This window comes from Camelus bactrianus, chromosome 3 (genome assembly GCF_048773025.1).
Source record: "Camelus bactrianus isolate YW-2024 breed Bactrian camel chromosome 3, ASM4877302v1, whole genome shotgun sequence".
Taxonomy (NCBI): domain Eukaryota; kingdom Metazoa; phylum Chordata; class Mammalia; order Artiodactyla; family Camelidae; genus Camelus; species Camelus bactrianus.
The window spans coordinates 92,547,069-92,574,858 of NC_133541.1; the positions used below are offsets into that span (position 1 = coordinate 92,547,069).

At 39.2% G+C, this 27,790-nt stretch overlaps 1 long non-coding RNA gene across 1 annotated transcript; it reads left to right on the forward strand.

Annotated features, from left to right (window-relative positions):
* Positions 1-4,570: 4,570 nt before the first annotated feature.
* LOC141575281 (uncharacterized) lies at positions 4,571-9,970 on the forward strand. Its single transcript, XR_012502753.1, has 3 exons — positions 4,571-5,053; positions 6,195-6,360; positions 9,889-9,970. It is a non-coding gene; the product is annotated as an uncharacterized LOC141575281 (long non-coding RNA).
* Positions 9,971-27,790: the final 17,820 nt, after the last annotated feature.

The following is a 27,790-nucleotide window of genomic DNA, read 5'->3' on the forward strand; positions in this document are numbered from 1 at the left end:
GTGCTCGCGATATAATTCGGCCCCATAAACCCCAGGTGGGTGACCCCCAAGCTGAAGATTTGTAAAGTCGCAGAGGCCCTCCCACAGGAGTGGGAGCTCTAAGTCCCACGTCAGTCTCCCCAGCTCAGGCTCCAGCACTGGGAAGAAAAGGAGACCCCAGGACATCTGGTTTTGAAGGCCAGAGGGGCTTGGTTTTGGGAACCTCACGGGACTGGGGGAAATGGAGACTCCATTCACTTGGGAAGCGCACACAAAAACTCACATGCACCAGGTCCAAGGGCAGAGGCGGTGATTTCATAGGAACCTGGGCCAGACCTGCCTGCTGGATTTGGAGGGTCTCCTGGGGAGGTGGGGGACGGCTGCGGCTCACTCAGGGGACATAAAAGCTGGTGGCAGACATTCCAGGAGTATTAATCTACATGAGCTTTCCTGGAGGCTTACATCTTGATTGGATTGTTAGCGCCAAGAACTAGACCCACCCAACAGCCTGCAGGGAAGCTGTCAGGCCAAACAACATACAGGGTGGGAACACAGCCACACCCATCAGCAGACTTCCTAAGCCACAAAGGCCTCTGGACACAGCCCTACCCACCAGAGGTCCAGGACCAAGCTTCACCCAGCAGTGGGCAGGCACTGGCTCCTCCTGCCAGGAATCCTGCTTAAGCCTCTAGTCCAGCCTCATCCACCAGGGTTCGATACCAGAAATAAGAAAACAACAATCCCAAAGCCTGTGGAAGGAATCCACAAACACATAGAAAGATAGATACGAGGCAGCAAAGGAGTATCTCCCAGGCCAAGGCACAAGATAAAATCCCAGAAGAAGAAATAAGTGATGAGGAGATAGGCAATTTATCTGAGAAAGAGTTCAAAGTAATGATGGCCAAGATGTTCAGAGAACTCAAGAGGAGTATAGATGCACAGAGTGAAGTTTTAAGCAAAGAGTTGGAAAATATAAAGAATATTCAAACAGAGTTGAAGAATAAAATCCCTGAAATGAACAATACACTAGAAGGAACCAAGAATAGACTAAATGGGGCAGAAGAGCAGATCAGTGAGCTAGAAGACAGATTAGTGGAAATCACTACTTCAGAACAGAAAAAAGAATAAAAAGGCATGAGGATAATCTAAGAGAACTCTGGGACAACTTGAAGCGCACTAATACTCGCATTACAGGGGTCCCAGAAAGAGAAGAGAGAGAGAAAGGAGCTGAGAAAATTTTTGGAGAGATAATAACCAAAAACTTCCCCAACTTGGGAAAGGAAATAGTCACCCAAGTCCTGGAAGCGCAGAGAGTACCACACAGGATCAACCCAAAGAGGAACACACCAAGGCACACAGTCATCAGATTGATAACAGTTAAGGATAAGGAGAAAATATTAAAATTAGCAAGAGAAAAGCAACGCATAACATACAAGGGCACACCCATAAGGTTATCAGCTGGTTTTTCAGCCGAAACTCTATAGGCCAGAAGGGAGTGGCACGATACATTTAAAGTGATGCAAGGGGGAAACTTACAACCAAGAATACTCTATGTGCAGTAAAAGAAAAGTGATCTATCAAGCTATGAAAGACATAGAGGAAAACTTAAAAGACATATTACTAAAAGAAGCGAGTCTGAAAAGGCTGCAAACTGTTATGATTCCAACCAAATGACATTCTGGAAAAGGCAAAGCTACAGAAACAATAAAAAGATCGTGGTTTCCACGAGTTTGGGGAAGAGGGAGGGAGGAATGAATAGATGGAGCACAAGGGATTTTTAGGGCAGTGAAATTATTCTGTATGATACTAGAGTGGTGGCTACATGTCATCATGCATTTGTCAAAATGCATAGAATGTACAACATCAAGAGTGAACCCTAATGTAAACTATGGAATTTGGTTGATAATAACGTGTCCATGTTGGTTCATCAATTGTACCAAATATGCCACACTGATGAGGGGTGTTGAGGGTAGGGGAGTATACGTGTGTGGGTGGGGAGGGTTGTATGGGAACTCTGTATGTTCTGCTCACTTCTACTGTAAACCTGAAACTGCTCAAAAAAAATAGTCTATTTAAAAAAAAAAAAAGATCAACAGCCTCCACCCTGCCAGTCAGCATACTAAATTTCAGAAGCAAATGTCCGGTTTTTAAGTGTTGATTGGCATGATGAATATTCACTGTAGACATCGGATATCATTGATGAAGTTAAAAGTACTTGTGACACATGGACTGGTTACAAATACAGGAGACTCTTCACTCTTGCATGAATAGGGTATAAGAAGCAAACAAAGATAGCCTTTACCCCTAGAGGTGGAGCTCAGGTTTGATGCCCTAAGTAGTCTTGTGTCCAGCTGGTGGTTAGGAGGACTTCCGTGGCCTGCTGAATAGCACGGGAGCAAAAGATTCCTGACTCTGGAGCTGTGTCAGCCTCTGAGCAGGCAAGGTAGTTTTCAGAGCAGCTAAGATGACAGCAAGCTGGGCCTTTTTTTAAATTTAACAGAACAGCATAAGCAGTTTTGAACCTGCTTGCTCATCAATTTTTGGCTAATAAATGTCTGTACCTGTGGCGGAAAAAAAAATTCTATAACTGTAATGGAGATGCTGATGGGTTCATGACTGCTAACCTGTGATTAGGCAGGATAAGAATTAATTACATAATGCTGAAAGAACTGATGAAGGATCATTATGGATTTGGTTTGGAATATTGCTAGTGTTTGATCTTCTATTTTCTGGATATAAGAAACTCCTTTCTCTTTTCTCTTAAGCTATAACTCATAACAACTTAGTTGAGTATATTTTTGTAAACAGAAATGAAACATTCATCTTTTTCTCCCTGGCTGATTCCTTCACAATTCAGAAACTCTTACTGAGATTATTTATTTTCATTGCAATATAATTATTTCCATAGGTTCAATTAGAATCTGTCCTCCTTGGAACAGGACGTAATTGGAAACATTGGTTATCTAACCAAGATCTTAACTGAAATGCCAAAGTTGAGAATGATGGGCATTGAGTCAGAAATGACCGGAGAGGTTTAAGAAACCAAGGTTTAATTTATGGAGTCAATGCTTACAAAACTTTCTTCGGAAAACTGGCCTGGTATCTGGCTTAGAGTGTTCCCAGCCTTATAGCTGAGTAAGGAAGATCACTTCCTGGCAGGCACGGGAATCTTAGGGTATTTGGGGGACCTTAAGAAAAGAGTAAGCCATCCACATCTGTAGGTACTGCAGATGAAATCTACTGGTGATTTCTTTGCTTGGCTTTCTAGCCTCAGTGCTTTTAAAAGTTCAGTCTGAGATTCCCTATGAAAACTCTGAGGAAAGTAAATTTTAAAAGGCCTGTGTAGTCAGTTACCATTCTTGCTGCACCTACACAAATAATCAAATCAAATCTAATGAGACCAGACTTACTTTGTGATTGAGGATAATCTTACTCTGATTGAGAGAGCGTAGACCATAGGGAGAAATTTTGTGTTTCAGTATAAAACTATAGATCACCCTTGCGAGTTACCAGATTCTAGTCCTGTTCATTGTCTTTGATCTATTACTCACGTCTCTGTCGGTAACGTGGTTTTGTTACCTACCTGCACTTTACACAGTGCTGTCATTTTGCACAAATTGTCAGTTCTAATCAAGTGGAAATTTTTTGTAGTTTCCTTCGGTATCTGACTACAGGTCTCCAAACTGACATTTCCAGTTTTTCTCCTGTCCTCCTGTCTTGGCATCACTGAGAACTAAAATCTGCCTAGATTGTTTTGGGGATTCTGTATTGCTTCATGGCTGGCCTGTGCCCCCCGGGATCTGAAGAAGTCTTGTGAACTGAAACTGGATGACTTGTGGTTTATACCAGAGCGCATCATGTTTGGGCAAACTGTGTGCCCGAAGCTGCTGCTGTGTGGGCCACTCAGGAAGCTCCCAGGAACTGTCGCACCTTCCATTCTCTGCTGCAGAAAATAACGACTGTTGGATGGTATGCTTCCAAAACCTCGCTGATGTCTGTGTCGTCACCAAAAGCACTCAGGGTGCAGACGGGGACGTGCACTGAGCTGCCACTGCTGTCTCACTCTCCCGCCTAACTGTGCTTCAAGCCCAGTGTCTAGGGAGTTCTTCAACTCTCTGAACTCTGGTCTCGGAAACTGGCTTTAAAGTCTGCTCCAACCACTAATCTTTGCTTGTCTTTGCCTTTCTATAGGAATCCCCCTCATTAAATACCTCATTGCTTGCACCATCCAGCAAATCTCCACTGCCACGTCTCAGCAGATGGTGCAGCTAGGCCTTCAGCAGCAGAAATGTGCCGAAATGAACCACGTGGAACCAAGTGAGCTTCAGTCAGTTGTTCTATGGGAAACTTGTTTTCCCTTAAAGCAAAAAGAGGACTGAGCGAGATGATCTTAACCTTAACCCTCAGGTTGGCCAGTCTTTAGATAGGGTTCTTTCTGCCTCTAGGTCTCTGACCTCTCTTTTCTCAGAGCATTCACTTCAGGAAGCTTATTATTTTAAATTATTTTACATTCCTTTAAGTGATAAATATTTTTTTAAAGCCTCTTGTCAGTTTTACAATCCAGGACTGTCTTTCTCAAGGACCTGTGAGCCATCTCTTTCAAATATAATCATCAGTGAAGATAGTGCCCTGTCTTCCCGTTTCTGTGGGAGGGTAGGAGCCTAACTTCAGTGGTTGCTTTGATACAAGTTATAGAACTACTTTCTGTCACAAAGATGGGAGAAACTTCATTTTTCCTTTGAGTAAAGTCAGTTGGCAAACACTGATGACCTGTGTTCTGCTCACACCAGCATTTAAAAACCGTCCCGCCCTTTTGTTTCGGTAAAGTTCAGACAGCTTTCGGTCTCCTTTCCATATTGGTAATAACCTTGAAGCAAGTTTTCCTTGTCTACTTAACTTTGTCAACTTTTGCTTTGACAGTGTGCACAAGACCTTTCAGTTGTCCTCAGATGACCTTAGATATTATATCAAACATACAAATTCTTTTGGACCCACAAGTCTAGAGTTTAACATTTAGCAAGCTCCAGGCAATGAACATTTTTAATTCAAGTAAAGGCTACATCACACAACGCAGGTAAGAATTTTTTCATTTACCTGTAGTTCTATATTACCAGATAGATTGCTGTTTTTCAATCCAATCAGGATTATTTGTGATTTAGTCAAAAATATTTGTACTTCCTGTTTTCCTGAGATGATGGAGTTGAGATATTTGAAACCCTGAATGCAGCTCCCTCATAGTCATTAGCACCCCACTGGGTCCCTGGAATCTTATTAAAGGTAGGGATTTGATCACGTACCTGGACTCTTACCATGGCTTGTTGTAACAGCATATATAAAAGCCTTGAGTTTCCCTTTCACTCTTAATTTTAAAGCTTAACCTGGAGGCAGATTAATGAAATCAGCTTGATGATTTAATACTGCCAAAATATAAAGGATAAGGAAGAGGGCAGGTGGGATGACACAAGAGGGAGGAGCAGGGGCATGTATACCCTACAGAGTATATTCGCTTCAGCTCAGTTCAGTTCATTTACTTATTTACTTTGTAAGTTGTGTTTGTAGTAACTTCTGTTTTATTGTCCTGGTTACAATGACTTCAGCTTTGAACAGTACTTAAAAAAAAAAAAAAAAGATCCAATGCCTCAGCCTGATCTGATGCCCAGAGAATCTTTGCCTGAGTCTGATCTCTGGGAATGAGCAAGGAAGGCAGCCTCCAAACGATCCCGTGATGGTTTGGGCCCAAGCATGTCCACGAGAGATTGAGAAAGACTTTGAGAGCCTCCCTCACATCACTAGGGGCTGGTACCCATAGTGTAATGTGGACAGCTCCATTCAATTTATAATTCATTTCCACCCCCCAGTAAAAATTGTATACCTCCCTTCCCTTAAAACTCAGATGTAATTTCTTTTCCTTTGGGGTGAAGGCTTGGTTGTGGTGAATGCATCATGAATAAGATTTGAGCAATTTTCTATAACTATTTCTACAACTTCTGTAATAATAACATTCTTTGCCTGTTTTTCGTGTTTTATGCTCTTCTTTAATGCTTTATTTTCTGCCCTAGCTTATACCCTCTTAAATTTCTCACTTGTGCTACTCCATCTTATGAATGCAAGATTTTTTTTTACTTTTCTTTAGTTACATTAATTGAATCCTGAAATTTAAAATGTATTTTTCTTAAATGTTATCTAGGATAAATGTAAATCTGGTTTACCCACAGGTTCTCAAAGGAAAGGCCACATGATCAATGCTTTATGAAAGAATTTCAGCATAATCAGACTATAAATGCCATTCCAGCAAGACAGAAAGACAGCTGCAGTGATTCATTCCCCTGAGGCTGGAAGTCTTCACAGAATTCAACACTTGCAGAGAGAGAATCCTGACAGGTCTAGTTGTGTTTTCTTTGTGGCTTTATTTTTAAAGTATATGAACTAGTTAAGCAGTTATTCATTGCTTCTTTACAGCCATTTTCTTCTTCATGAGCAGTTGATGTGTTTATTAATTTCATTAGTCAGTGCATTTTAATGACTTTTTATGGCTTATATACTAAAATGTAAAACTACATGTTTTCATCTTGAAATAATGGGTGCACTTTCAAAAATACTTAAAGGAAAAAGCAAAACCAAATGACTTTGCATTGATTGGCACATTGCTTTTTTCTAAACCGGTTTGATCTCAATCTGTCCCTACCACTCCTATTTTCTTGTAATACTTATTATTATACCCTGCAGTTACAGTCTTCTAAAGAACACACTTCTGGAATCACTGAATTTAGATACACTCAGTCAAAAAATGTAATGAGTTCAGGCACATTTTTTCATTAAAATTCTTGTGCTGAAAATATGCAATTCAAGTTCAGAATTATATGCCACATGTCAACAGTACGGCAGAGGTAATAAAGAGAGAAAAACTTGGACATTGCATTTGTTCTGCATCTGTGATTGAATTTTCAGGGTGTCTGTAGTCAGTGGGTAACTAAAGATTCAAAACTGGATCTTTGACTTCCGCATGTTCAATTGTTCAACTTTCCCATTGCATTCATGCTTTGTGAAAATAAGTCACATGACCAAACTCTTGAGATTTCAGTTTATAAAATGATTTATTAATCATAATTAATGGCATATCTTTCTAGTTCACAGAAATGTTTTCTCTAATACAGTGTTTTCCAAAATATTTCTTTTATTTGTGATGAAAGAATTTGTTGTTGAAGGACCTATCAGAGATTTGATTTCATAAACTGCACTGTGATTTTCCAACATAGAAATACAGGCGTTTTTATGGGATAGACTAGAAAATGTCTCTGACAACATTTGGGAGTTAAAGAAGGCACCAGTGTAATAGCAGACCTTTTTTTTCACTTTTGTCAATGGAATTAAACCTGAAATCTGTGACCTAATTAGAAAATAGAAATTAGAATGGGAAATAGTCCTGCAACACCTGGCAGGGTATTTCAAAAGAACTCTAGAACAAAACAAGACATGCCCCAAATAAATTTATGGCCTTACAGACCAAAAAGTGGGTGGCCCACTTCCTAACAGACAAGAACAATCATTGCTATTATAAATAAAAAGAAAACTAGATAAAAATCATTGACCTGTCTTACAAAAGAAAACTGAGACAGAGAAAAATCCCTCAGTTCAGATCAATGAGAACACCTGAGAAAGGAAAAAGCACCCGATACATACTGCCTTCACCTTAAACACTTACAGGGCATCAACTGTAAATGTAAATGGTCAACTTCGTCAATTCCTGGTAGATACCAGCACTACTCTTTCTACATCAAATCCTGCCATCTTTGCGCTGTCTCCTCCTTGGAATAAATGTACCACACAGGGGGTGGATCCACAGACTTCACCTTTTTCCCAGTCCTTGCTTGAGCCTTGAGTGAAAAATACTGCTTCCTACTTCGTGACACCACTCCTTCAACAGGGAGAAGTTTGCTTTACAAATGGAATTGTGACATTAAATGCACACCAGAGGGACTAATTCTAGAGGTTCCAAAGGACTCCTGTTCATAGTGAAGTGTATCTGCTGTGGATATACTTTACCTTCTCAACTACATTTGACTCCTATTGTGGTCCATCCATAATGATCCTATTTCTCTTTTCTTTTCTCTTTCTGATAACTGTTAGGTCAGAACATACTTATTCTAATACCATTCTTAGATTATCCCAAGCAGTAGCCACTACCCTTAGTCTTCTGACTTTTGGATATGCCATCCATCACTGGACTCCCAGGATAAAAAAATTCTGGGCAATTTCTGCTCTCATCAAATGAGACCGCAGGGAATTATAGCCAACAGCATTTCCTCTTGCACCTACATAAACAAATGACCTTAAAAACCTACCTGTGACTTGGATGGTTACCCCTTTCGGAAAAATGATTATTACAATTATTGTAATTATTACAATTATTACAATTGATCCGTTAGAGGTAATTTTAAATATGAATTCTATAACCTTTGTTGTTTGATGGGCCAAAAAATTGACACTTAGAACAGACTAATAGAGATCCAAATGTGTAACCAAGCTAAAGAAGGGCGTTGGTTCTGATCTCATGTCTTGAGTAACTCCTTTTTTCCTGTGCACCTACCGGCTACTACTTCCTTTAGAGCCAGAATGTCTAGTCTAGCTTGCCTCAGACTAGCCCCTCATGTGTTTTAGAAATAGTGTTCTGAAATCTGATTTTATAAATCAGCACAGATGGAAATTCCAGCTTAGACATTACCTTCAAAATGTGAGAACCCCTGAGTATTCAGGCCCCTACCTGTAAGAATTACTGACTCAGTGTTTATACGTTCAGAGCAGTATTCCCAATAGTGAGAATCTTACAAATAGAAAATACTGAAAGAAACACCACAATTCTGGCAGAAGTCCTTTTTCTTAGACAGGATCATTTTCAGTGTATTGGCATAAACAGTCTAGATTACTTGTTGACTAGTCATGGTGGCATCTGGGCCACTACTAAAATTTCTGTGAGGGTTGGTCTGTTAGGAGCTTACTCTAAATGCCAAAGGAAGGCACTCCTGGAGTAGATAGGATATGGATTAGAGAGGTCTAGGTTTATTATTTTTTCAATTGTTTGTCAATTATATATCTGAAATTTGAGGGAAAGACCATTCTTTTCTCACTGCATTGGAGCAACACTTTATGTAGAGTAACTTTATATGTGTTTGTATCTCAGTTTTTTGTTCAGCTCCTTAGTTTTTATCAATCCTTGTTTAATATCACATTGTCTTATTTACAGTGAATGTCATATTCATTGTATTTTTGCAGAAAGTCTTGATCCTAGAAGTGTAGTATCTCAAGTTTTGTTTTTCTTCTTCAGGGTTATCTTTGTTATTTTTGGCCCTTTGCATTTCCATATACGTTTTTGAATGAGCTTGTTAATTTCTACCTCCAAAAAAAATCCTACCTGGATTTGGTTGGGATTACACTGAATTGACATTTCTCACTATTGAATCTCTCAATTCATGCACCTGGTATATTCATCTAAGTCTTCTGTATTTGTCTCCAACAGGCTACCTTTATTTTCCTTTTCCTTGGCTTATTCTTATATGTCATTTCATTGAGAGTTTAACAGCTGATTGAAAGCCTATAACAAATGAGTTGATTCATTGAGTTTAAGCTTCTCTGGTAGAGTGATCAGGTAGATTTGTTTTTTGTTCTTTGTTTTTTTTAGGTAGATTGTTTATTGAGGAACTCTGATATACAATATTTTTAGATATTTTCTCTTAGCCTCATCAGTTTCCCTAAATATAAGGCTTTTATATTCTCTTTGGAGGATAAAGTAGTGTCTACCAGAGTTCTGGGATTGAGGTGGGTGGGGATCTCACTAACAGTCTGCATAAGAGCATGTAACCTACCTATTTTGTTATTGTACCAATACCCTTAACTTTGCCTTATGTTCCCCAGGCTAGCCACCCTGTGTTTTACTTTCTCCAGTCCTGAATTATCATGGGTAGAGTGGAATCAGTGGCCCAGAAAGAGATGATGGTGAGTAGGTTTAGAAATCTCTTTTTCATACAATTTTCATCAAATCAGTATTATTTAGCATTCCCTTTGAGCGCCATTTCAGAGGGATTTTGCACTGCCAATTTCTAAGGCTTTGAATATTCTGCTGTGAAAACCAGATTGTTTCTTAGTTTTTGTCCTTTTTGGCTTAGTATTCAGCTCTGTACTCTGCTAAGTTGCTTACCATTTATCTATTTTCCAGCTTTCAAAATCTTATATATGTTGTCTCTTTTTCTGTTTTCACTTTGTGCATTAATTTTTTAAATCTCTTATTGTTTAAAAGCATGATGGAGAAAATTTTAATTCCTTAACTGTATTTTTAGTTACATTTGGGAAGGAGTGAAATTTGATACCTTTGTTCAGTTAGACACCTTCATTTGGAACGTGATATCTCCATTTTCAGGGGTGTTCCTAAGACTTCTTACTGAAACATTTAACTCCCTAGTTATACCCATATCATGCTTACAAGTAGATATTTAAATTAGCTATGTTATTTTTAAAATGAGTTAAATATCCATATTATAATTGTCTTTGAGCTCCTTTAAAGGGGACAGTTTCTGACCTTTTTCTAAAATTTCAAATGTATAATGAAATTAGATCTTATATTTCTCTCAGCATTGCCTACACACACACACATTGTCATTTTTGGTTAATATTTATTTTTTAATTTGTGTTTGTGTTATTAGGTTTATTTAGGATTACATAGTCATTTCAGAGGTCACTTAAGTTTCAACAGTGTTAAAAACAGATGTTATTTTTGAAGTAAATAAGCAACTGACCAAATTCTAGTTTTTTATGTTATTTACACCTAACAAGAATGTTCATCATATTGAGCTGTAATTTTCCAATAGTGATATTGTCTTGTTTAACAAGGCAATTTTATTTTGTTTTAAATGCAAAATTGATACTATATTTACATAAGTGAATCCTCTTACCTTTTAATCAATAGTTCTCTATATTCCCCGTGCCTTCTGCTTAGAATCGTCAAATATCAGCATTATAGAAGGTCTTTTAACAGATGATGATATGAAGGTCCAAATAGGTGATAGAACTTCAACCAGGTTAATATTTATTTGCTCAGTAGCAGGAAGCCTTCCTTGACTTTTATGTCTTACAGTTCAGGACTTTTTTTCATCGCACCAGAAATCACCCCCTCTAAATAGGTCTCATGAGAGTTTTATGCACATAATTTTGGGTTCTTACCTCTAAAGGGAAGGAGGATGTGTGGTGTATAAGCGCTTTTTGCCTGTCTGAGGCTGAGCTTACTCACTCAGGAAGAAATTTATTCACATCAGTGATTTGCCTGCCAGCTGCTTTTCTGGTACTGTGGCAATAGCAATGAACAAGATAACCAAGGTTCCTGTGTTTCTAAAGTGTACATGTTGTTTGTACGGTGAGAAAGTATGTAAGTAACAAATAGGTAAGGTAATTTTAGATGGAGATAAAAGATGGGGGCTGTCAAATTGGGATGGTCCTGGGCGGCCTCTCTGAGGAAAGAAGGAATGCCCTGGACAGTGTAGTGGTTTCCGTGGAGTGTCACCGAGGTCTCCTCTTCTGTCAGGACTGAGCATTCCTCCCCCAGCTTCTGGGAGTCTTCCCTCTGACAGCCCTCAGCTAAGTCCCTTTCTAAGGAATGCCCACAGCTGAAAGGACTGTCTCCCCTGAGCTTACACCCTTTCCAGAGCATGGCTCTGGCCCAATGACCAGTTAATATGAGAGTATAGGGATTCAGCCACCTTGCCTCAATTCAAGGTCATCCCAATTCCACTGGTCTTTTTAGAACTGGCTGAGGACTTTGTTGCAACTGCATCACACGTCAGCTTTTCCCTCTGCTGACTCCTGCTGCTTTTACTCTTCTCGTAGGTATTGATCCCAAGTAGTCCCAATGTACTTTGTTTTTGTTTTGGGGTTTTTTCATATGTACTTTTAATTGAAGTATAGTCAATTAACAATGTGTCAATTTCTGGTGTACAGCACAATACTTCAGTCATACATGAACACGTATATATTCATTTTCATATTCTTTTTCTCTGAAGGTACTACAAGATACTGAATATAGTTCTCTGTGCTATGCAGTATGAACTTTTTGTTTATCTATTTTATATATATTAGTTATTATCTGCAAATCTCTAACTCCCAATTTATTCCTTCCCACTCCCTTTCCCCCCTGGAAACCATAAGTTTGTTTTCTGTGTCTATGAGGTTGTTTCTGTTTTGTAAGTAAGTTCATTTGTCTTTTTTTTTTTTTTCAAATTCCACATATGAGTGATATCATGTGCATTTTTTTTTTCTCTTTCTGGCTTACTTCACTTAGAATGACAGTCTCCAGGTCCATCCATGTTGCTGCAAATGGCATTATTTTATTCTTTTTATGGCTGAGTAGTATTCCATTATATAAATATCCCACAACTTCTTTATCCATTCGTCTTTCAGTGGACATTTAGGTTGTTTCCATGTCTTGGCCATTGTAAATAGTGCTGCTATGAACATTGGGGTGCATGTATCTTTTTGAATTAAGTTTCCCTCTGGATATATGCCCAGGAGTGGGATTGCTGGATCATAGGGCAGTCTACCCAGGCAATAGAAATAAAAGCAAAAATAAATAAATAGGACCTAATTAAACTTATAAGCTTTTGCACAGCAAAGGAAACCATAAGCAAAACAAAATGATAACCTACAGAATGGGAGAAAATATTTGCAAAAGATGAGACTGACAAGGGCTCAATTTGCAGAATATATGAACAGCTCATACAACTTAATAAAAAAACAAATAACCCAATCCAAAAATGGGCAGAAGACCTAAACAAGCAATTCTCCAATGAAGACATACAAATGGCCAATAGGCACATGAAAAAAAAAATGCTCAGGATCAGTAATTATCAGAGAAATGCAAATCAGAATTACAGTGAGGTATCACTTCACAACAGTCAGAATGGCTATCATTAAAAAGTCCACAAACAATAAATGCTAGAGAGGGTGTGGAGAAAAGGGAACCCTCCTGCACTGCTGGTGGAAAAGTAGTTTGGTGCAGCCATTATGGAAAGCGTTATGGAGATTCCTCAAAAGACCAATTTACTTTGTGCACAAAAATCTCTATCACAGAGTTAGCTTCCCAGGAAATGGTGATCTCTGACAAATGGTGAATCACTGTTCCTTGAGTAAAGAAGAAAAGCAACATTAGAAGTACCAGTGAATATAAAGACCCTGAGATGGGAGTGAGCTTGTAATAGCTGGAGCATGATGAGTGAGGAAGGTTTACAGGATATGAGTTGAGGTCAGACCAATAGGCAGAATCCTGAACACAGGGCTAGTCATGCCAAAGTATGGAGTTTGGAATTTATTTTAACTATAATAGGACATATTTAAAGAGTTTTAAGAAAAAGAATATAATGATTAGAAGATAAAAGATCACTTTTCTGTGTGGAAAATGGATTATATCAAGGGTGGGTTGGAGGATGGAAATAAAATCAGAAATACCTTTTAGGCACCTACTTAGAGGTCTATATAAAAGGTGATATAGGATGGATTATGATGGTAATTTGGACAGAGAGAGAAGGTGACAAATTCAAGAGGTATTTTGGAGGTAGACCCCAAAGGATTTGCTGATGAATTACATATAGAGGGTGATAAATGGAGAGGATAAAAAGATGACTTCTAGCTTTTAGTCTTTGCCATTGAGTGGATGGTGCTGCCATTTATTAGAATGAAACAGCCTGCGTAAAGGTAAACTGGGAAGGGACTAAATTAAAACTCTGTTGTAGAATATTGTATTCAAAGTGATTTTTAGATACGTGAATGTATGAATAAAAATCTTAGGAAAAAGAGGTTAGAGTTTAGAGAAAATCAATCTCTCTCTCTGTCTATATATATATAATTTTATACATATATATATATATATAAAATTTGCTGACTTGATAAGTATGTTAAGAAAAATAGATTTTTCATATTCTAGCACCCAAACTACATCTCTCCAAACCAAAGAGACAGCTTCACAGGTTTGGTAAATCAGGTGGAATGCTACACAGAAGAGCAAAATCATGTGAGCACATGAACAAAGGAAGTTGGCAATAATATATAACAAAGCAAAGCTAAAAAAAAAAGAAAAGGAAACCAGTCCAGCACATGTTCATCATTTGCCTAAAACCAGTTTCCTATATTCTTTAGTACAGAATCAATAGAGTTTATATGAGAACTCTAGTAGCAAATATCATGCTGGTTTCAAGCAAATCCTGCATCATGAGAGCTAGACTGATAATATGAAATTCATTATTTTTCCAGGAAAAAAAAATGAGAAGTCCCCCAAATCTGCATTCGTCAGGTGAGTTTAGAACTCGTCTTTGCATTCTCTTTTATTCCCCAATTTATTCCTTTTAGGAATATGTAAATCATAAAATTTGTGTTAATAACTTCAAGTTGAAAGCAACTTACTTGTGATTAAGACTTATATTCCAACCACTGGAGCTTAATACATTAAAATAAATCCCAATCTACATGATGAAAGTGCATTTATTCAGTCCTTTTACAGCTAAAGAATAAAAATGAGTAGTAGATGTCCCTATCCTTTTTTTTTTTATTTTTTGCCTTTATTTTATTTTTTTTAACATTTTTTATTGAGTTATAGTCATTTTACAGTGTTGTGTCAAATTCCAGTGTAGAGCACAATTTTGTGATGTCCCTATCCTTTTAAATTTTACTGTCTGGTATTTTACTATCTCAGTACATCCAGATTTTTATGGTCACTCACTCCAGGCTTTGGCATAGACTGAGAAGTAAGCACAATTCCCTGAAAAATAGTCATAACCTCATAGCCACCCAGGCCCCTCCTCAAGCCTGATTCCAACACATTCGTGGGCTAGGATACTTCTAACAGGGACTGCTGATCTAGGTGATAGAGATAAGCATATAAATAAATAATTACAGTTAACTGTTAAAAGTTCAAGGCTACTGTAACCAAAATCAGTAGAATCTCCCACCCCAGCCCACTGAAGAACTTCTGGCATTTGCCTTCCCTCCCTGCAACTGCAACCCTACTAGGCAAAAACAAGTAGTAAGTGAGGGCAAGGAACTAAGGAATCTGACAGGTTAATAATAACCTGTTTTTTAATAAAAACTAATCCCTGGAAGTATCTGTGGAGCTACGAGGGGGATAGAGGGTGAGAAGAATGGGAAAGTGGATAGTTTAATAAGTAATCGTGTGAATTTTGAATTGGGTCTCCTTTCCAAGAGACTTAAGTGAAGAATCAAGTTAATGTTAATTACTTCTGGTTGGCCAGTCCTTTGACCGTGACAGCGGGCTGAGATCGGCAACATGGAGCCTTTGGATTCACTCAGGTTACAAGAGAAATATGGGAGATGGAGGACATGATGAGGAGAAAGGGTTGAGAGAAAAAATCAAGAGGTGTGAGTCAGGTTTGCAAGCATGAGCAGTAGCCGAGGCGGAGGATGATTAAGATGTGTCTCAGCTTCCTGGTTCATGGCTCGAACCAGACACAGAGAAAGGGATGGAAGAGTAAGAAGTAAACAGGCCTCACAACAATCGGATATGTTATTTTCCCAACTTCTCTTTAGAAAACCCCATATTGGAGAGTATGTGTTCTGGGGATGCTCCAGGCTTAACAAGAAGGAAAGCCATCCAGAAGGATCGAGAGTGGAAGTAAGTCCAGGTGAGACTAATCTGTACATACTTGATTGCCCTAATGTGTTTGAACTAAAGCGTTCATAAGCCTGACCAGATAAACTGAGATTTTGTTCTTCCTTTGAAATCAACTTTCTGTACAATACCAAAAACTTACTGGAGAATTAAGAAGAAGCAAAAGTTCTGTCTCCAGAGGAGGCTAAAACTGCTAAAATAGGATTCTGGGCACCCATCCCAGATGCTTTTAATGGCACCAGAAAACTAAGATAATCCTCTTCCTCCTTTCTTTGGCTCATTTAACCAGCCCTGAGCTCTTCTGAAGGCCAGCCCTCTCCACTTTGGTCCAGTAACATTTCTTTGTGTTTATGTGACCACGTTAGGCCATCCCCCCACCCCCCGCCACCTTGGGGTTTTTAGCTTCAGGTCCCCTGTAGTTTTAAAATTATATTCTTCTAACCCACGTTTATTTTTCATTTTCATAAGTCAACTTTTATTCACACTTTACACGCAGTTACCCAAGCCAGAAACCAAGGGATCATCCTTACCTTGCCTCTTCTGCTGGTCTTATTTGGCCATGGGAATTTAACTTCCTCAGTATCTCAGATTCCTCCCCTGCCAGCACTGCCTTGGTCGAGGCCGCCGTCACCTCTGGTCTGAACAGCTGCTGCACCAGTACTGAGTGCTCCTTCCTGCAGCCTCAGTCATGTCACTGCCCAGACTTAAATCCTTTAATGCTCCTCCCCAACCCTACTGGGTAAAATCTTAGCTCCTAAGTGTGATGGAAAGGTCTCTGGGGCCTGTTCCCTATTGTGTGTCCCTGTATCCTCCCTCTCCTGTACACACTCCCTCTGTGAGTCAGTAATACCGAACCTCTGGAAATTCTCCAGATGCACCCTGCCCCGTCCTAAGCTCTGAACTATGTCGCACATGCTCTCCCCACCGCCCGAGATGCCCAGCCTCTGTTGTGCACCTTCAGGTTACAAATTGAAACCACCCTAATTACTCAGGTAGACTTAAGGGTTTCCTCCTGAGCTCCTCTCACCCCTTGTCCACTCTTCTGCTGTAGAACTTGGCACCCAGTGTGGCCCTTATCTGAGTGTGAACCTGAGTTCTTATGCTGCTGTGGCCTCCTGAAGGGCACAGCCAGCATGGTGCATGGCACATTTGTAGGATGAGTACATAAAGCAGAAAATGGATCACTTAGAGCACAGAAAGGCAGTTTTATCACAGGTCCAAAGTTTTAGTTCATAGTCCCCAGAGGTGATCAGTGAGACATCGGAGTGACGGCTTAAGGTTGTCCTTACGTCTTTAAGGAAGACAGTCTAGGCAGATGGTCTCTGACCTGAAGTTCTGTGTGGCTCTTTTTCAAGTCTATTAGATCATTTTTATGGTCTCTTGTTCCTTGCTTATATTTTAAAGTCACCTTTTTTTTTTTTAAGGGAAAACTTACAATAAAAACATACCTTGTCTCTTCTGTGTGCTGTAGCAATCAAAATAGAAGTTTTCAGTCACCAAGTTCGGATTCTTTCAGGCTAAACCACGCCTCAGAATTTCTTCTTTTACTTTGTTTTTTGGCTTCTGTAGATTCCTTACTTTCTGGCCATCTCTGCAATTCATTCAACATGGAGGTTGTTAAGTATTACTTAGTTTTTGTAGTCTTGTCACTGAGAAAGTCCTTAGGATAACTAACAACAAGCCTGCCCTCCATTTGTCCTTGAAAACAGACCCAGAATATCCTGATCATGGGATGGACACATGTCACAGGCTGAGATAATCTTAGTCTCCAGTCTCTTTGGGCGTGTAATTGGTCCAGGCTGAGCATATGCCCTAAGTGGGGACAGTCGGAGCCCTTTCCCAGGAGTCTTCTAACCCCAGGCAAGGGGAAGGAGACTTCTTCCTCTCCTTGGTTTTGAGCTGTGAGAATATGATACCAGAATTTCTGGCACTAATTTTTCCCCTGCCATGAGACAAAACTTGTTTGCTATGGGGGAGGCTGCAGCCAAGTAGAGACCAGCAGAGGTGAGAGAAGGGTTGAGAAAGAGTGATGGAGAAAAAAAGAGAGCACTTCGGAGGTATCAGGTTTTCTGATTGCTGAGATCCTGTGAAAAACCACATATTCTTCCTTTAGGCCTTTATGCTTAATTTGGCGTAAGTTGGATTTTAGCCAACTCACTGTCACACAGTTCCTTTTTTTTTTCTCTGCATATACACGGTATTGTAAATACTCAGTGTTTCTATTAACATCAGGAATCCCTGTTTTTTTTCTTTTTTTTTTTTTCCCCCCTGAAGATCACTGTGTCAAATGAAGCTCAGGCTGGCAGCGCTGCGCTCGCGGTACAGCATGGGCGTGTGCTCACTTCTAGGGGTAGCAGATGTGGGAATTACCGGCTCATCCTGGTCTGTATTGGCACCCTGCTTTTTGAGACTAAAATAATGAGATGGCAGAGTTCTTATCAAACCAAATGGTGATGGAGTTTGTATCAGTCAGGATCTAGTCAGTAGGCAGAGACCACACAGTAATTAGGTTGGAAAAATTTAATAAAAAGAATTATTAACTATAATAGGAGATTGGAGTAACAGGAGATTGACTACTAAGGGGTTATGATAACTTAAAAAATAAAGTAACAGCAGATGTAAGGACTAGCCCCCACCCCCCGGTCTGAGGTAGAGTATCTGAGGAAGGGATACGTTTGATACATTCCCCTTCTCCCCACCTCATGCTGTTATTCAGACCTTTTCGGAGAGGGTGCAGCTACAACCCACTGGAAAGCAAAGGAGTTCATTGAGGTATGCGGGCCAAGCACTGAATTCAGGAAGTCCAGGTCCTCAGTGATGTGCTAATTGCTTCAGGTGATTCTGAAGTTGGTGAAAAGTTACAAACTCTCAGTTGTAAGGTAAGTAAGTACAAGGGATGTAATATACAACATGATGACTATATTTAACACTGCTGTATGGTATATATGAAAGTTGTTAAGAGAATAAATCCTAGGAGTTCTCATCATGAGGGAAAAAATGTTTTTCTTTGTTTTCCTTTTTTTGTATGTATGTGAGATAATGAATATTAACTAAACTTGTTATGGTAATCATTTCAAAAAAAAGTTGCTAAGAAAGTAGATCTTAAAAGTTCTCATTAAAAGAAAAAGAACCTGTAACTATATGAGGTTATGGATATTAATTAAATCTATTATAGTAATCATTTAATAATAGATACATATATCAAATCATTACGTTGTAGACCTTAAATGAATACAGTGTTATATGTCAATTATATCTCAATAAAGCTGAAGAGAAAAAAATAATTTTTTAAAAGGTTTTGAAAAAGGGTCAGGACACTAGAGACTAAAAACTTCTTTTTGCAGTCTCAGTAGATACATGTATGTGTGTGTGTCAGGGATGAAAGAGAGATAGATGTCTTGTAGTAACCTATAATGAAAAAGAATATGAAAACATATGTATGTATATGTATAAATGAAGCATTATGCTGTACACCAGAAATTGACACAACATTGTAAACTGACTATACTTCAATTTTTTTAAAGTAAAAAAAAAAAAAAAAAAAAAAAAGACAGATTTTTTCTTTTTTAAAAAGCCCCCAGTCAACCAAATAAAATTCCAAGCTGCAGCATAGTATATGACAAAGAGGCCTCTTACTGAAAAAGTAACTACCGGGAAAAATATGAATATTGCCGAATTGAGAGGGACTGGAAGCCCCACAGAGTAAGGCAAGCAAGGCAGTGTTGGCCCAAGAAATAACAGGCGATATGATTTGCAGGGGGTGCCTGGGGTTCTCAGTGGCACCACGTGGAGAAAGCCTTGCTTGATCATCAGGATGTATAAGGTGGAAAAAAATGAAGAGCCACTAAACAATTTGTGATTGAAGCAATTTGACCATCAATTTAGAAGGTGTTTGCCCCATGAAATTGCCACTGGGTGAGGAATGGGGCTTTGCATAAGTCTAGGAACCTATTTCGCATAAGTGCCGACATTTTACATAAAGTCTTTATGAGAAACTACTCTCCAATTCACGTAAAGAAAGGAAGAGGAGCAGTAGACTTGATGATCCTAAACAAGAACCCAAAACTTCAGTTGCTCTAGATCTAAACTGGAACCCAAATACTTAAGCTTTGGAAAGAAATGAATTATGTATTTCATGCTGTCCAGATCTGTGGGACAGCAAGGTATCCCACTATAGGATTTTATTGCGTTAAGCTTTGTTGCAATCCGTAAGACTAACCATTTGATATGAGGTGTGTGAAAGAGAGAATTTTGAGGGGAATAGTGCAAAAATATTGCATGTAGGAGCTATTTGAGGTTACACAATTTGTTGTGGGTAAGTCATGGCTTGAATGATAAGCCTACTAATAATTTTGGTTTGATTGTCTTAACATTTCCCTGGGCCCGTGAGAGATTGGGATAAAATTACTATGGAAGCCTGAAATCAATAAAATGTATTCATTCAATTATAAGGTCTTTGGGTTTTGTTTTTCTTCTTTTCATCCAAGTACAGAACTATGATATAATTTTTTTCTGGTCCACATGCTAAATTCCGTTTCTTTGATGGGTAATTTTTACCTCAAAAACATCAAAGGTTTTCCTATCCCATCTAAAACTAGAAAATTTGTAACCTATGTTTTCAGAGACTTTGAAACATAAACTGAATCCAGATATAGGAGCATTGTGGAAATGGATTGATCACAGTTTGAAAAATCAAGCTGGACTGACAAAATCTCTAGCCAAGAACTGTATTTGATTCAGGTATCCCCATTGGTATTATGAGCTACTAAAAAATGAAGAGTCTCCTGGCGGCAGAATAAGTACACTGATTCCCCAGTTCCTTCCCTTTCTGGAAACTTTTCAGAAATGTAAATGCACAGAGGAAGAGAATATAATAAATGGGCTCCCGTGGTGAGAGTGAAGAAAAAGTTCGGCAGTAAATAACTCAGTGAGCTCATTGTAAATTCTTAAAACCTCTCTTCCAGCATCATATTCTTTTAAATGCAAACTCAAAGCAAAAAAAAACAAAAACAAAAAAGATGTGCATCTCAGGTTTGTCTTCTGTGACAGCAATGTGGGAGGATTATGAGATTTCCTTAAGAATAAAGGCACATTTCAGAGTGAATAAAAGTACTTTTAATAGATACAAATACTATTTTCATCAACGTAAGTTTTGAATTTCCCCTAGGTGAACAGAGAGAGAAGGGATAGAGCCAGAGTAACTAGCTGGTTGTTTCATTGTAGTGTGTACCCAGCGTGAACGGCAGTTCAAGGGTTTAGTTTTCGGTCTTAACTGACATTGTACCTTCTCCGTCTCCACACTGCCTGTTTCTAATACCTCTCCGCGCTAACCAAGTTGATGCTTGAGAAGTGAAGCTGGGAACGCTTGCTGCAAACATCCCCATATATTCTATGCATAGGTTTTTGAGGTGTGTAGCATAGAGAGGTTTTCGAAACCTCTGGTCCACGTAATGGTTATCCTGGTATTGTGGGATCCCTGCATCAACATTCCCAGCTCTGCTCAGGCTCTCTTGTCAGATAGAATGAGACTTGCTAGTTGACTCTATGTGATTTAAGACTGTGGTCTCAGATAAAGGCTCTTTTCTTCTCTTATCTTCTTCATGATTTAGTGTCATTAAAACCCACCTGAGAGTGTCCCTGGCTACATGGGACTTTTATCTGCTTACTTTGGGATGCAGCTGCAGCTGATTCTTAATTGTCTCTGTTCACTTCAGAATATTTATTAACATGTACCATTCAAACCTCTGCTTATACCTTCCTCAGACATGTTCAAGTGCATATTTCATTTACTTGGGGATTATTCCAATAAGAAGATCTGCTGGAGTATGACTGAGGTTGGTCTGGGGCCGAAAGCCTCAGTTATCTAAGACATCCTTGAAGTGCCAGTACACCCTGTTTTATTGCATGTCTGTCTCTTCCTCAGGCTTTCTTGAAATGGATATGTCTGGCTTTATTAACCTTGTTCCCAGTCATTGAATTGGATGAAGTTGAGAAAGGACTGACTGTGAGTGCTGTTTCCTACTTACATGTAAGTAAAGCAACAGATAACACAGCTTGGTGGATAGAACTGTATAATCAACTTAGACATTTTTGTATATATATTTTTATCACAATATAATCTATATGCCATAAAAAGCACAATTTTAAAGTGTACACTTCAGTAGTTTTCTAGCATGCTCACAAGGTTGTGCAACCATCACTACTGTTTACTCCCAGAACATTTTCATCATCCTAGACTTATTTTTGACCTTATGGTATTTTTGCTTTGCAGTGGCTTAAGAAGAAGATAGTGTGGAGGACAGAGTAATGTGCCCCACCCCCAGTGTCTACATCTCAATCCCCAGAGCCTGTGAAGGTGCTAGGTTATGTGGCAAAGGGAGATTAAGATTGCAGATGGAATTAAGGTCACTAATCAGCTAACCTTGAGATGGGGAGATTATCCGAGATTGTCTACGGGGCCCAGTGTCATCACAGAGGTCCTTAAAAGTGAAGGAGAGTATCAGAAGAGTCTTTGTCAGAGTCAGAGAAGGGGATATGATGACAGAAGCAGAGGCCACAATGCGGCAGTTGCTGACTTGAAGATGGCTGGAGAGGCCAGGAGCCAAGGAATGCAGGTGACCTCTAGAAGATGACTAAAACAAGGAAGGATATTCGCCCCTAGAGCCTCCAGAAGGAGGGCAGTCTTGCCAACATGTTGATTTTAGTGCAGCAGGACTCATTTCCATCTTCTGACCTGTAAGGTAAAACATTTGTGTTGTTTTAAGTCACTAAATTTATGGTAATTTGTATAGGAAAGTAATACAGATGGGGAAGGATATTAGGTGGAGAGCGAGGAAAGGAGAAAGAGAGAGACTGTTAGGCACTGTTTGCGTGCCTAGCCCCTAAAGTCCCAGACTGAGAGCTGGCTTTGTCGTTTCACTTGATCCTGTTGGTCTGTGAAAGCGGTTGAGAGTAGAGGCACTTCTTCATGTGCTTGTAGATCATCTGATGTGTTTCGCCTGGTAGAGTTCAGGAACTCCACCAAGGGTGATATAAATGGACCAGGATTTTTACTGGTCTTGATTGTTTACTGAGTCTGTCAGGAAGCCGTTAGGAAATTGAACTAGTTAATCAAGGAGAACAAAGAGCTGCACACCCGCATCCCCAGCTATTAACTCCACTTCAGGTCAAGTTAACTGCACAAGGGAAACCCCTTGACATCCAGAGGGAATCAGGTAAGTAACCAGATTAAAGCACCGTGACTCAGTTTTGCTTATCAACTGTGTGAAACCTCAGATCTGACAAGCTTTAGAAGTGGGAGGAGCATGAATACTGTTATAATGTGCTTCTCATTTCTGAGAAAATGTAAAAGATTTTGTAAAATCTGATGTTTTTTTTCTAAAAGCAAAAAATGAAATTAATCTTGAAATTAATTCTTTATATTTACTTTCTAAAATATGTTAAGTATTTAATTGTGCTTCAAGATATCTGCCAAAATTTTGGCAATGACTAGAAATGTAACAGAAAATATAAGAAAGCTAGTTTCTCCTTATTTTGTTGTTGTTGTTGTTTTAGAGGGAAGGTCATTAGGTTTATTTATTTATTTTAGAGGAGGTACTGGGGATTGAACCCAGGACCTTGTGCATGCTGAGCATGTGCTCTATCACTTGAGCTATACCCTCCCCCCTTCCCTTATTGTTGATTTGAATAAATAAAGTGCTAGTGTAGGCTCTGGATTGACAGATTTGGGGCCTGAAGTTTTAATTTTACCTTTGAAGACATGTTAGAGACTGCCTCACCCCAGATACCTTTGGTTTGGCTTTTGAACTGGGAGCCCCGTGCAGATCTCATACCTAGTCTGTCTGATCTGTCCTTAGCCTGAGAGCCATGCTGCTGGGTAGCCTTCCTTTGAAATCAGAGGGGGTAACCCCTGGTTATTTTCTAGGGCTGTTTCCTGAGCACCCCACCGTACTAAGGCCCTGAGGTCCCAGAGGATGCCCACCCATACGGACTTATGCAATTTATTGGAAGAATATTGGGATTTGTCACAGAATCAAAGGAAGAGCTGCAGGAGTGCATGCAACTCCCAGAATCCAGCAGTTGGAACTGCAGACAGATGCTTGGTGCCTTCATGGTACAGGCATTTCCCAGAAGCCTGGGAAGAAGCTCAGGGATATTAACTTTTGGTTTTCAATTTGTTCTGGACAGGCAAAGGCAAATCTTGACCTCTTATTTCTCTGTGAATGCCCTGTAGTCTTCGCAGAGTATTCAGAGATTTGAGGCTCAGAAGGTTGTGTGACTACAAGTGCATTCTGTGTGCTCCGGCAGAAATTTCCTGACTTCCCAAGCCTCTAATTTCCTTCAGAAGGACAGATGATGTCTTCTTCCTGATTTGGTTACAGTCCAGTCAAAGCACTTGGGAAGAACATAATGCCATTCTTTAAGTTTTAACTGGTCAAAATCATATTCAAGACTTCTGAGTTCAAGTCAGCTTGGCCTAGCTCTTCATTCATTCTCCATTTACTAAATCATTCATTCAGTTGGCTGATCAACAAATACATACTGAGAGCTGCTTTATCTACAGTAGAAGATACAGGAGAGTAACGGACAGCCTCCGTTTAAATGGGAGAATTATAAACATCATACACACAACAAGGCCATCTATAGCACAGACATTGCTGTGGATTCAGCCAGTGGAGAGAGAACTGCAAATAGAGCAGTCAAGGAAGACTCAGTTGAAAAAAAAATGATACCAAAGGTCAGCTTGGACAGGTGATTAACATGTGAATACAGAGGAAAAACAGCAGATACATAAGATGTGGAAGAGTACTAAGGCATGAATGCACTGTCAAACTGCTGCAGAGGGTTCTGATGTGGGCATGACAAAGGACATCCTTGGAAATGTGTGTGGGAACCAGACTGGAAATCCTTGAATGCCAATTTGCACTTCCGGTTCTAAATACAGGGAAGTTCTAAATGTTCTTGAGTAATGGAATATAATATTCTTGAACTGGAAATGCCTTTAGAAGTCTTAAGTAGTGCTCTCAGAAGATTAATATGAAGATAGTGGCTGGCTTGATTAGAGGACAAGAGCCTGGAAGTGAGGAGACAAGAGACAGGTGTTAAGGGCTTCAACTTAACAGTGGTGATTTCAGGAGTCAAAAGAAGGAGTCAAATATGAAAGAAGTTATGAAGTAAGAATTGACAGTCTTTAGTGATGGATCATGAGATACAAGGAAGAAGAAGGCATCTAAGATAACTGCAAAGCTCCATCCCTAGGGGAGCAGAACTGTGGTGGTTCGGTGGTTCTCACCATCAGAGAAGTCTGTTGGGGGGTGGCGTTGGGAGTAGATGATGATACTTACAGTTAAGTTCAGCTGAGGTGAACAGGATATCCAAATGCATTTCCACTAAGCGGTTGGATTTTGTGATTGGAATTCAAAAGTGTTCAAAGCTAAGGATGTGGATTTGGAAGTCATTTGTGTAGAGGATTCTGCCCATATTGAAATTATGGTCTGAGAATGGCTGCTGACTTCTAAGAAGCCACAGATACTGTGGCTCTTTTATGTGGACACACAAGAAAATCATTCCCTATGTTTTTTGTTATCCCAAGAGAGAGAAGAGTAGGCAGAGTATTTTCCACAATTAGTATTTTCCTTAGAAATCACAATAAATATAATAAAATCAGTTTGTATAATATAGAGCAATAAGGCTATTCTTATTTGTCTTTGCATTCCCTGTGCCTTGCACACAGTGTGGGGCCCCCAAAAGACTTGGTTAAGTTAAAATGAAAACTAACTTTTAAGATAATTATTATACCTTTAAGAGACATTGAGAAGGGTTTACAATGCTCAATTTTTATGCTAAGTACCTTTTGTTGAGAATATAGTAAAAAGCCCACAGAAGTTGGGAAAACTCTGGTTATGTTTTTTGTCCAAAAGGAATGAGAAAGATAATAAGTCTTCCTTTTATACCTTAATTAATCATTAGTAAGAGTTTTTGGAACCAAAGAAAAAATCAACCTTCAATCATTATCATTATTGTTAATCTTCCCACAGCAGTACATTGAGCTATACCATAAAATTAAGTACTCGGTTATATATTATTTTTCTTTGTCCTCTAAATCATGGAATCAAAATTTTAGAACTAGAAAAAAAAAATCTTAGTACTTAACCATTTTCAATGGTAAAAATTTAGAATTGTTTAGAATGGTAAATATTTAGAGTTGTTTAATGTCTGCAAGTCTTCTCTGCTGTGTCTTACCTCACAGCCCCCATACAGGACATTTGTAAAGTCTACGTTTTTTGCTTGTTTGAAATCCCCTGTGTTAACAGTGTGTTCAGTGCATGGTATTTAACAAACATTTGGCTTGTAATGTGAGTCTGCCAGACAAGCCTTAAACATATAAACACACACACACGTACATATGCAACACACACTGTAGAACTCACTCAGGATAGGGATTAGAAAGTCTTTGTTGGGGTGTTAATTAAATTGTAGAAAAATACTGGTGGCATCAGTGAAGCTCCTAGGCTTTATGGAGAACAAGGTAGCAAAGCCAACGCTGTCTTTCACAGGAGCTTTTCTGAAAGCATTGCCAAGATGGGGGAGGAAAGTTAATAGTAAGTGATCAGGTTTACAACTAGTTGTTTTGCCAGTATATGCTCATTTAGTATATTTATTTTTCCTTTTTTAATTTACCGGTGTCTCCACAGAGACCTACCTACAGATTACTCTAAAAGTAGCAAGCTGATGGCTTCCCAAAAGGATACTCTCAGTCCCAACAGCAAAAACAGTGATTGTCCCAAGCAAGCACAAGGCTAGTTTTCTGTTACCTTACATGGAGGAATGTATCAGGCAAAATGAGAAACAGTTTTACAGAGTAAGCATTAAGTTGTTGTCCTGATTATATTGAGCATAGACACACACAGAGTGCTAGAGGGCATGAAAATACTTCAGAAGGACCTGTACATTTAATAAGCACAGCGTCAAACAAGCATCGGCAGGGCTTCATACTAGACTGCAGGATCCAGTGAGTTGAAAGTCGGCAGACACGGCATTCCGATAGCTCGGGGTGACGAGTGAGCATTTGACGGTGCTGCCCTGCCCTGCTGTGGGAACACTGAGAAGTGCATGAGGATCCAGTGCTTGGAACTCAGAACTAGCTGAAATAAATGCCTTCCATCAGAGGAACAGGCAGAGCACAAATAAAAAAAAGAGGCTTCTTTTTTAATAAGAAATCCATACTAAGTATTCATATTTTCTGAGTATAGTGTTACTGGGTGCAATAAGATAAAATACAAACGACTTAGAGGAAAAGCTATTTGCAAATGTCAGATGGTTTTTAATTCATCCGCTTGTAAAGTTGAATTTAATGTTTCTACATATATCTAATTTTTCCAAGGTGAACTGTTGTCTGATGGGGTATAAAACATGGTATCGGTTAAATTTTAAAAGCAGGGATAATAATAATAAGTATTAATTGAGCAATTACTGTATATCAGGCACCAGGCAAATATTTAATCTTCACAACAAACCCATGAGATGAGTACTAGCTCTTTGTGCTTTCATATAATTGTTTTCTGTTGCTCCTTACACAGTGCTCTGAGGGAGACAGGGAACCCCATGGAACACAGAACACCATGAAGACCCTGAGGTGAGTAGGTAGGACTCAGACCTATTGTGAGATTCAGAATCCAAGTCTCAGTGCCCTAACTCCCAAGGACAGCATTTATTTCACTTACATAAGGATGTGTGGCTTACAGCCCTAATGAAAAATACATTTACTGGACTAACATTGATTAAGAAATGCCTATCAAAACTGAATAAGCAAAAAGTGTTATGACTGCATCTGACAATTACATGTTTTCTCTGGACTATTTTTAACATTAGAAGAAAAAGGATGCTGGCTGAATTATGACAAGAGTAAGGCATAATTATTTGTTCCATTATATATTAAGCAGGCTTGGTTTCAGGTCAGTTAATTAGCATTAAGTCTCATTAGAAAGGGCCGAAAAACTTTCACGGAGTTTTTTCCTCCATTGATCTGACTTACTGACTTAAATCCTGTCCCTAAAATCTAGATATGAGACTTCCCAAAGGGCTGATAGGGCTTGGTCCTAGCCACCTGTCCACTTCCAGCCTGGGTTTTGTTTGGTTTGGGTTTTGGGGTTT